Genomic DNA, 12,011 nt, shown 5'->3' on the forward strand with positions numbered 1-12,011 from the left:
ACAAAGACTCTGAGGAGAGAGAGAATTGAAGAGAACACTTTGATCTACATGGAAGTGGGTCCAGTACTGAGGTCCAAATTAGTGACAGCTAAGGAGGCCCTGACTGTTCAGGGATTGGTCCATGAATACCAGGAGCAGAAATATCTGACACTGGGTTTTGAGTGCTATTTATTCACTGCATCATAATTACCCCAGGATATCCTTAAATCTTTAGTGAGGCTGGTTAATAACTAAAGTCTAGTATCAGGCTAGTGACTTAGGGAAGGAAAGGCAAAATTGACTCTGTAGTGGAGGCACCAATACAGTATACCAGCACAAGACAGTACAAGAGAAGACAGTGCAAGTCAAGACAGTAGTTAATAGCCTGTAGCAGCAGTTATGAGATGGTAAGAAGAGACCAGCAAACCTGGATGGAGAAGCTCTCTTCAATGAGAGGTGGCGAGTGCTAACAAAAGATGTGTACCTTTATCAGGAAGCCTACGTCTTCTTTAGGAATCCTTTTTTGGAAGGAAGTACTTTTTTAGAAGGGTGGCTGGATTTCTTGCTGCCACAGAGGTTTAGGGACTTGAGTTGTTTATTTAGGTGTTTCTAGATTTTAAAGAAATTGACTGTGCCTTACATCTTGTTTTCCCTACTAGATCCTGTTCTGTGCCCCAGGAACCTGACCAGCATGAACAGCACCAGTGCACTCCCTTGTCTTCTTGCTTCTGGCAGGGTTTGGCCCATGGGAGGAAATCAAAGAAGGGATAAGACATCGAGATGTTTATTGCCCTAATTTCTTCCCATCTGGGTGTCAGTGGGTTCACTGCATCTTCCCAGTGAAGGCCATAGCTCCTATCAGATGGCTGTCTCCACATAGCTAAACTCCCCCTCTTCTGGTAACCTGTTACATCCCTTACCTCTTCAGGCCTCGGGTGATAACGGTTCCCCTTCTTGCTAGCATCTGGATATATACTACCACTTGCTGGTTTTCCTGAACACTCCCAACATCTTTGTAAGCAGCCACTATTAAACTTTCATCAAATTAATGATCTGTTTCCTGTCAGGTAATACTGAGCTTAGACTCAGAAAAGAGAGGTCTCCTCTATCATGGCTCTCTAGCATGGTCCCATGCCTTACAGGGCCCATTAATCAAGATGAGTGAGTGGAGAAACCTTTTGTAAACTTCTGAAGGAATGCACAAGGACTTCTTTCCCTTAAATCTAATGCTCAGTCCTGGTCTAGTACAACCTGCATTCATACACATGGGCTTTCATGACTAACACTGCTCACACTGCAGGGAAAATGTTTTTCCACATCTCTTCCCTATGTTCTCAATACAAAAGGCCGCTACGTGTGGATGTTGTGAGGGCACATGACTCATGCTACTGCCAGTGTTGGAGATGGGCACTGTTTTAGCATGTGGAGATTTGAGTGATAGAAGCACTTAGGTAAGAGAAAAGACAGTTTGTCAAATCGTTCCTCTCATTCATACAGAGTTTCTGCAGGAAGTGCAGATCACTTAAGCTCTTTGGTACAACAAAGAGAGCCAGAAGGCAGGAAATAAACTCCACAAAACTTCAGGAGCCTGCCATTACAGTGAAATTTCTAGGAACTGGAGTGTGCTGGGGCACCCCTCATGGAGAGGACAAGTTACTGCAAGTGACTCCACTAAGACACGGGCACCATGTATGAAAGCCTTTTTGGAATTTTTTTTTTAATGGCAGTAAGGTCTCACTATGTTGCCCAGGCTGATCTTGAACTCCTGGTTTCAAGTGATCCTCCCACCTCAGCCTCCCAAAGTGCTGAAATTACAGGCATGAACCACATGGCTTTTTGTTTTTTATTTTTTTGTTTTTGCCACCACCAAAGCATTAAAAGATTTTTTTAATTGAAATATTTATTGAGTTAAAAGATTTTTATCATACAGCCCACAACGGTAAGAAATTATATGGAAAGATCTCATGTACTCTTGTCCTGGTTTTCTCCAATGGTGACTTTTGCAAGTCATTTCATGACCAGTTCATTAATGTTAACATAGTCAAGATATAACACATTTACATCATCACCAGTATTCCTAATTGGAAACTGTACCTGGAAAACAAGCACGTGATGTTCAAGTGCAGTGGGAGCAAGAGGGACTCAGCTAAGAGAGCAGCGTATGTGAAGGTCCTGAGGCAGGAACGAGCTTGGGATGTTGTAGAAACCCAAGGGAGGGTAACGTGGTTGGAATGCAGAGTAGCAGTGGAGAAGTGAGGTGAGATAAGTTTAGCAGTATGGGTAGGGCCCAGACCAGAGGCATAGAAATTGCATTAGTTTAAGCAAGAGATGGTAGCTTGAACCAGTGGGTGGACAAAGAAGTGGATAGTTCTCCGGTATATTTTGGAGATAGAATTGACGGGACATGATGAGAAGCTGTACAGGAGAGGCGGGAGAGGAAGACGGAGGTATCGAGAATGACTCCCTGGTTCCTTGACTGAAAAACCTGGTTGATGGAGGTGACTTTAGCAAGATGGTGGAAACAGGAGGAGAACCTGGTTTGTATGGAGAGGTAGGCAGTGGATAACAGTCACAGTTGTAGGTCAACATAAATTCCAAAGCCTGATGCATGTCTACAAAATGAATAAACCCTATTTAATTGCATAGTACAAGCAAGAGTCCTACCCGCTGAGGCTGAAAGAGCTGAGACTAAAAGAGACAACTCAAGTTCAACATATATCACCCTTCCCTTTGTTTTTAACATTGCTCATGAATATTTGTTCAAAGTATTGGCTGGGTGTCCACCAGATGGCAACATTTCTTTAAAAAAAAGCCCAGATCTAGAAGCCATGCCTTCTTAGCTACATCAACATTGATTCCTGAGGGGCACGCAACCAGAGTCTAGTCAAAATCCCGGAGAGTGCAGCCCATCCTGCTGAGTTCTTCCATTAATGTGCACAGCCCATTCTGCTGAGTTCTTCCATTAATGTGCAGTTTTATGAGAAAGATCCTTCTGTGGCCTCTTACAAGGAGGCTCATGTGTGTCAGTGTGTACCTGTGTGCATGTACTAGCCAGGACTTGTGCTTCATATCATGAAAAGCCCCTTAATCCTAAAGGCTCTTAGTGCAAGCACCTGAGTAACATTGGAAGCCTGAGATAAACTCTCTGAGCCTCTTTCTTCATCTGTAGAATGTTGTATATGTATTAGTACCAACTTCATTGGGTTGTGAGTGTGAACATAGATAACGCATGTCTGTAATGTGTCTAGCACAGTCCTGGGACAAAGGAAGCACTTAACACATGGTAGCTCTTATTATTTCCATAATGACCCTTATCCCTACTTTCCCTGCTCCAAGACTCTATTCTTTGCCAGCCTTAGCTGTGAGCAGCCTGCCAGGCATGATCTAATAAGTGAAGCATATGAGTCACGGCAAGATGACTGACTCCTTTTCAGGTTCTCTTAAGCCTTGGCTCCTGAAAGGTGCTCCTCCTTGATAATCCTTCCTCCCAATTGCATTGACACAAGATGGAGTCTTTCTGCAATTGACCTGTTTGATTGGGCAGGCAAGCCATGAAGATGGAGAGGGAGGACGCTCCTGAATGGAATGTGGATGCTGGAAAATCAGTGTCCTCCCAATACACTGCAGTGAATTAAATTACTCTCTATTTAGTAGCTTTTCTTTATCTATTGGAACGTGTACAATGGCTATCTGTTATGATCGTATATTCCCAGCCTTCCAGGTGGGATAGGTCCAAGTGCTCATTTTGTTTGGAGCTTCACATAGTATGAATATAGCACAGATTTACCTAGGGAAGAGGTTGACTTGATGCTAGTGCCTGTGAATCAGCTACAGGGAATATTTATATAGCAAAGCCAGCCAGCTGTCCCCACTGCGTTTATCTACTTCCCCTTTCTCTCCTGGCTCAGGCCAACAGATACTTCATTTTTCTTTATGAAAGTCTAATATTTGGGTGCTTTAAAAACAGGTTTTCAGAAATACTACCAATTAATACTATCTATCTATCTATCTATATATTTGAGACAGGGTATGCTGTGTCACCCAGGCTTGAGTGCAGTGGCACAATCATGGTCAGTGTAGCCTTGACCTCTCTGGGCTGAAGTGATCCTCCCACCTCAGCCTCTTGAGTAGCTGGGACCACAGATGCATGCCACCACACCTGGCTATTCTTTTAAATTTTTATAGAGATAAGATCTCCCTGCATTTCCCAGGCTGGTGTTCAACTCCTGGGCTCAAGGATCCTCATGCCTTTATCCCTGGAAGTGCTGGGATTACAGGCATGAGCCACTGTGTCTGACCTAATTAATACTCTTATTATCTAATAACATTGCTTTTCAGTGGGAGCTTTCTATATCATGTGGGGGCTTGTGAGGGGAAGGTAATAAGGGTGTGATGAGAAATGGATAGGAGGTGTACCTTTATCATAGAGTTTTTTTGGTCTTTCACCTGTATTGCAAGTAGCAAAACAAACGTTCATGTATTTAGTCCATGTGAAAGATCGCTAAGTGAGCAGGGTGTTAACATGTGGTCATGTGGGAAGCAGGCTGTCATACGTCCTCACATGTGCACAGAGCAGCTCTGTTTACAAGGCACACTGTTTCATTGGCCATTTATGTAACTCTTATATTGTAGGCAGGGTTGTGTCCTACATTTTCTTCAACTCGTGCTCAGAAAGATCAAGCAACTTGGCTCATTCAGCAAATTTGTACTGAACGCATACTATTAATATGTGCAAGGCAGTGTTGTAAGTAGTGAAGGAAATCCCTGCCCTCGTGCAGTTTATATTTTAGCAGGGAAAACACACACATAGACAAAGTGTATAATATGCCAGATAGTGATGCGTGACACGGAGAAAATAAAATGGGAACTGGAAAAGGGATTGTGTGTTAGTGTGTGTTTGGAGGTGGCACTGTTGTTAATTTAAGTAGAGTGGTGAGGGAGTGCCTGATTGAGATGATGGTATTTTGGTAAAGATCTAAAGAAGGTGAGAGAGGAAGCTTTGTGAATACTTCGCTGAAAGAGCATTCTGATAAGAGGCAAGGACAGTTGCAAAAACTTAGGGGAAGAAACATGCTAGAGCAGAGCGAATGAATGAGCCAGCCAGGAAATAGGGCTTTGAGAGGTTAGGAGAAGATTGAGGTCTTCGGAGCCATCGTGAGATTTTGAGGGGGATATATGATCTGATATGGATATTTAAGCATCACTCAAGGCGCTGTGTTTGAAGCTGCAATATAGGAGCAAGGGTAGAAGCAGGGAGATCAATTAGGAGGCTATTACACTAGTCGGGGAGAGGTGAGGACGGCTTGGAATAGCAGGACAGTGGTGGGGTGTGAGAGGCAGTTAGATCTGCAGCCGACAGGGTTTGCTGGTGGATCAGCTGAGAGAAGTGAGAGAAATTCAGGAGTGAAAGGTGACACCAAGGTTTCTGGAAGGATGGCGCTGCTGTTTCCTGAGTTAAAAGACTATGAATCAGGCAGAAGAAAGTGGAGAAATAGATTTGGACATAAGTCTGAACTTTAAGTTAGACATCTCAGTGGAGATGTTGAGACTTCAGTTGGATACGTGAGTCTGGGGTTCAGTGTAGAGGTTCTGCCTGGATAAATAAAGTTGTCCACCTTCAGCATCCTGATATTATTTAAAACCTTGAGATTGGAGGGACCTCACCACGGGAGTATCGATAAAGTGGGAGTCTGAGGGCTGAGCCCTGGGGCCCTCCAGGACTTTAAGGGTGGGGAAATGAAGGAAGGATCTATCAAAGAGAAGGAACAGCTGGTGAAGGAGGGGAAACCATCAGATAAGGTTTCTCCAGAGCTGAGCGAAGAGAGTGTTTCACGGAGAGGGAGTGATCAACTGTGTCAAAAGCTGTTGACGGTTTATGTAAAATGAGGACTGAAAATGAGCAACTGGACTTAGTCAAGCAGCCGCAGCTATTCTATCCCATAGCAATCTTTTCTTCATTGACAGTGTCTAAATTTTTCCCTCCCTCCCTCTCTTCCTCCCTTCCTTCCTTCCTTCTCTTTCTTTCTCTCTCTCTTTCTCATTTGCCTCTTTCACTGGACAGTAACAGTAACCCCTGTGAGAACGGGGACCGTGACTGTTTTGGGGCTTAGTGCCTGGCACATATTAGGACTGTGTTATGTAATTTATGTATTTATTTATTTTTGTTTCTGTTTTGACCATATAGTGTCCATTTCCCTTCTCACCTTCCTAATGTTCCAAATCACTTTGGGGAATTACCTCTCTTCTGTTGTGTGTGGTCTTGATGGGATGGCAAATTCCGTGTTTGCCTCCTACCGTGGAAGCCAAAAGATGCTGCCCCAGACCCCTACACCAGGGGGCAGGCTCTGTCCATCAGCAGCTCCTGAGTTACCTGTGGACAAGAGGACTAGTTGAATCTCAGCATCTGTGTCCTGACCAGAGCCCTCCTGGTGAGAGCTGTTGCCATGGTTTCTGCTTCCCAGGCCTCAGCGCTCTCCTGCTTCCTGCCATCACCAAGCCTGCTGCTCCAGCCTCTGTTTCTCTGAGCTCCCAATATCCTTCCAGTAAATCCTCTTTTGCTTATGTTAACCAGAGCCGGTTCCTATTCTTTGCAACTTAAAAAGTTCCTGACACCTAAGCACTTAATACATATTTGCTGAATGAATGAAAAGGTATGGAAGGGGGAGTCTCAAGTTCAGAGAGGCTTACCACGTGTCTAAGGCCACATGCCTTCCAACAATTCTTCTAGGCTTCCTTTTCGCATTCTCCGATCTCTGAAATCAGGATGCTTTTTACAACTGGCAGTGTCTTACAGTCAGGTGGAAGTATTTTTCTGTTTTTAGTGTATATAAAATAATGGATCTTATATTAGCTTAGATTCAATGAAATATGGTAGTCAGTATTGAAGTCAAAATTTAAACATATTTCAAAAGTCTGTATATTTTGACTTTTCAAGGAGCTTACTGTTTAGTTGGAGAAAAAAATAAGTAGGGAAGCCCCACAAACCTCTCAAATATAGAGTAGGGTTTCATAAACACGGAGTGGAGGCCCTCACCAAGGCTGCAGGGGTACATGACTCTGAAGGGCTGGGTGGGGAGCCCAGGGTGGGCATTGATGTTATCTTGATAAGAAAGATTTGGATGGATGGAAATATGAGAAGACAGAGAGGTGGGAGGACTAGGTTCTAGATGATGGCAACCCTGTAGACTCTTAGATGCAGGACTGAGGCATGAGGCTGAGTTTTGTCGTGATGGTTGCTTGGTGTCTCTTTTATGACTCTTTCTCTTCTCCTTCTCCATGGTAAATTATTCTTCCAATTCTCCCTGTGTTCACCATTATAATTGTTTTCTGCTGCAGTCTTTTTCTGGAAAGTTCTCCTCTTCCTACCTCCTGCCCTTTCCTCCCAATCAATTCAGAAATCCCTCTTGGCAGCCTGGGCAACATAGCAAGACCCCCAACCCTACATTTTTTTTTTTTTAATTAGCCAGCATGGTAATGCACACTTACAGTCTCAGCTACTCTGGAGGCTGAGGTGGGAGGATTGCCTGAGCCCAGATAGAAGTTCAAGGCTGCAGTGAGCTATGATGGCACCACTGCATTCCAGCCTGGGTGACAGAGTGACATCCTGTCTCTAAGCAAACAAATAAAAAAGAAATTACTCTGGGATCCAGAAATAAGGGAAAAAGTATTTCAGAGGGAGGAACAGCAATGAGCATGGAGGTGTGATGCATGATGTATGTGAGGAAGAGTGCCTCAATGCCGTGAAAGGGTAGGCTGGGAAGAGGAGTTTACTCATTCATTCAGTGAATGTTTGAGTATACACCAGGTACCGCTCTAGGCACCGGGGATGGAGCAGTGAAATAAAAATGTTTCTACCTTACAAGGCTTACATTCTAATAAGAGGAGATAAGCCATAAGCAAATAACTGTTTAAATACATATGTATATATACCTATGGAAAAAAATCGCAGGTGATATAAAAGCAAAGAAGAAACATGTTGAAAGGATGAAAGAACCAAGAGTGTTTGGGTACGAGCTGCTCATTCAAATAGAAGGGACAGGAAAGTCCATTCTGCTAAAATAATATGTCAAAGGGGATCTGAAAGAAGTGAGAGGCAGAGTCTTTGGAATCTTCAGGTGGAAAGTGTTCCAGGGCGAGGGCACAGCAGATGCCAATGTCTGGATGGGGGCTCACGTTTGGCATGTTTAAGGAATGGTGAGTCTACCATGGAGTGAGTGGGGCAGTGCAATAGCAGAGCACGTGTGGTGGGGACGTTAGCCAGGCTGCAACAGGCAGACCTTGTCAGCATTGCAAGGGTTTTAGATTTTATTCCAAGAGGATGCAAAGCCTGTGGAGAAATTTGAGTGAAAGAAAAGGAATGAGAGATAGATGGGGCCTGATCTTTGAGAAGCTGCAATGTTGTTCTAAATAGTTTGAATCCAATTCTCAGAATTTTCATTTCTGAGTCATTTAAACTGAGCAGGAAATCTATTCTGATGAATAAATACGGTTTTTCTTTCTTTTTTTTTTTTTTTTTTTAAGCACAGAGAGGCCTCCACTTAGAACAGATGTAAGGAAGCGATAGTTTGTTTTGACAGAAAGAGGCTACGGAAGGTTATGCTCCCTCCACTCTGTCTTTGGTTGTCAAGGAGATACCTCTGGAAATCTCGTCTTTTGTATCTAAATGTCACTGGAGAGCACTTAGATTTTTCATGTTCTCCTTTTATTATGTGATTGTAAAGTTCACTATGTAATTTTGCTCAAGAGTTAACAATTTCATCACTGTTGAGTCTATTCGTTGCAATAGAAAACTACCTTTTCTGGTATTCTGATTGTCTTTCTCCATCATGAGGCTGGCTTCCAGGAGAGGGCTGACCTGAAAACTCATCAAACCTGGCTTTAGAAAGGTCCTGAGGGTCAGATAAGCTGAAAAAGGCTGATTAATTCTGAGAAACTGATGCAAAATGTGAACTGATGGATCCAACTAGAGAAAAATACATGTGCTGGGTTGCTTTTGGTGGAGAGCATTATTTCAACTGCTGACCAATAGGGTGGATGTTGTTATATTCAGTTGACAGAGGAGATACTGAGATGCAGTGGTAGAAGACTTAACCACGTAGTGAAGGTAGTCCTGGAACGAGCATCTTCTAGTTTTTAGTGTGCTTTCTATACCACTGTGCTTTTTCAAAGATATAAGCTGGAGATGACAGGTTAATTAGTTCACTCACTTATTCAACATGCCTTTTTACGGAGTGCTTTCTGTGGGCTGGGCACTGTTCAAGGCACTGGGAATACTGTGGCAAAAGAGACAAGCTCCTCATCCTGTTCACACTCCTTCCGTGCCCAAGTAGACATTACTTTTGACTGTCAGCTGGACATAGATGTAGAATTTATTATAGATCAAGATTGGCCCTTTAGATGAAAATCTGCTGTCCATGGCTTAGGTATACATGGTTCAGAGATCAAAAAAGCTAAATATGAAATCAGTTCTCCCTCTGAAAGGAAGTTGAGGTTTTTCAATAAGCTCCAGACTAAAGGACCGGGAAGACTGATGTACACGTTAAGTTGGCCGTGGATCTTGTTGGCCAGGGATCAGCCTCTTTGCAAAGTGTTGTTTCACAACTGATTAAACAATTCTGAGGAGCAAAATTTTCTCCCAGCTTTTAAAATCATGTGCTTGAAAGTATTAAATCTCTGTGCTGCTGTGCACAATTAGGAGTAAACGGTGCACCCTGTTGTCACCTCTTTTCAGCACAAGGGAGGAACCAGGCTGATGTCTTTGGACTTCGTGCATTGCTTGCCCACGGTAGCCATTCTCCCTTCTTGTGATGGGAGGTCTTTAGGGTTTCCATCTGCTAGCAAAGTGCGTTAATAAACACTTTTAACTGAGGAGAGAGTGACGGAGTTTTTATATCTACATGTCTTTTTGAAAGCTCAGTCGGTAACCACCTCATTTAAAGAGGAGTTATACTATTTGTACTACTGTCTGCACATCTTAATATTTCAAGTCTTCCAGGGCTTACCTAAATTAGACAAAGAGGAAATTAATGAGATGCATTATAATGTTTAGACAGATCAAATGAAAATGTGTCAGATACAAATAGCTCACACTGCATTATCTGATTTTGTCCACAGCCTTTGCTTTTTAGTCTGGAATGTCCGGATGTATGTTATCAAGAGAGGCTTGTCTCCTCTCTGCTGTGCTGTTTCTTGAGTGGTCATTTTAGTCATTTAATAAGGGCTATAGGCACCCATTATTCTGGCTTTGTGGCATATCTGAATTTTGTCAATTAGGGGAACTTGGGAAACTGATCTGCAGGAAGATGGCAGTTGATTTGCATAAGAACCCCAGGCATATTGAGACAAGGGAACAATATTCCAAACTCTTCCCTGAGATCTAGTTAGGTAAAGCTTCTGAGAAGGGTTGAAGGGCTCTCTTTAAAACCAAGGCAAAGAAGGCCTATGAGGTTCTTAAAGTTCCTGAAATAAAATCAACCTCAAGGTAGGGATATTTAGGCTGATGATATAGGATCAAAGCCTTAAAATGTCTGAGGTAGGGCTGGTTCCGACACAATGCATCATTTCTACCAGTATCCCTTCCGGATACAGTGAAAACAATGACGGGAAGATTTTCTGAGAATGAGAGTGTCAACTGAAAGACCTGCAACCTCAGAGGCCAGGTGAGGAGGTGAGCATGCGAAGGACCGGGCAGAACTAGTCCCCCACAGGGACAGCAGGCAAAAGACATGCAGTCCTGGATCCCTCAAACCACTTCTCTTTCAGCTTGGGGGCAAGGGACGGGTCTGAACATTGTTGCCTTGTATAAGCTCCAGGGAGGTGGTTGGACTAGTCAGAGTTGAAGATAACTCGAGATGCCACTTTTGTTCATAGGGCATGATGGTATTTGAGTAAGAAATAAAAGAAGTATGGCCATATTTGTGCTCTGAATTCATACAACAGTACCTACTGGTTACTGTGTGTGCGCGCGCGCGCGCGTGTGTGTGTATAAGAAAAGGGTTCACACTCATAGGCGGGTTTTGAACAATGAGAACACATGGACACAGGGAGGGGAGCATCACACACTGGGGTCTGTTGGGGGAAAATAGGGGAGGGACAGTGGGGTGTGGGAAGTCGGGGAGAGATAGCATGGGGAGAAATGCCAGATATAGGTGAAGGGGAGGAAGGCAGCACATCACATTGCCATGTGTGTACCTATGCAACAATCTTGCATGTTCTTCACATGGAACCCAAAACCTAAAATGCAATTAAAAAAAAGAAAAGAAAAGAGTTCAGCTGGAATTTTACAACTCATTGGATACAAAATATCTGCCTCATAGACTCATCACCCCTAGAATTGTAGCCACTTAGTGATCGAGATAGGGGCCACTATCCTTCTCCCTCTTAGTGAGCCTTTTCTGACTGCTTTGTTTCAACTTGACATTCACGCTTCCCCTCCCCTGCTTTATTTCTCTCTATAGTCCTTATTACCCTCCTTATTGTTCACTGTCTATTTCTCTACCAAGATCTAAAAGGAATTTTTGTCTGTCTCTTTTTCACTGCTGCATTCACAGATCATATGAAAACACACTGAACAGTTCTATTGCACAGGTGCTAAAGATGCAGGCAGCAGCACTGGGGCAGGCTTCCCGAGAGCCCCTGCTGAGCCAGGCACCCTGCCTTTGGTTGCTAGATTGTGGGAAATCCAGAGTCCTGGGGCAAAGGTTGGGGCAGATGTGAAGTCAAGGGTGAGGATGATGTTTCTTAACAACCAGTGATGTTGGACTTGTGCATCCTGGCTGAATCCCCAGTGCTTAGAATGATGCTCTCACATGGTAAGTGCTCAGTAACTATTGGTTGCATGAATTAACTCCCATTTTATGGATGAGGAATTTGAGTCTTAGAGAAATTAGGTAATGTGTGCAAAGACACAGCTAGTGAGTGACAGAGCCAAGCATGAGTCCGTTCCCTGCACCAGTCTGGCTCCAGAGCCTGCGCTCTGAACCATTAGGCTCTGTGATTGCAAGACAGTTTATATGAAAAGAAAGATAGAGGAA

This window comes from Saimiri boliviensis, chromosome 11 (assembly GCF_048565385.1).
Source record: "Saimiri boliviensis isolate mSaiBol1 chromosome 11, mSaiBol1.pri, whole genome shotgun sequence".
NCBI classification, from domain to species: domain Eukaryota; kingdom Metazoa; phylum Chordata; class Mammalia; order Primates; family Cebidae; genus Saimiri; species Saimiri boliviensis.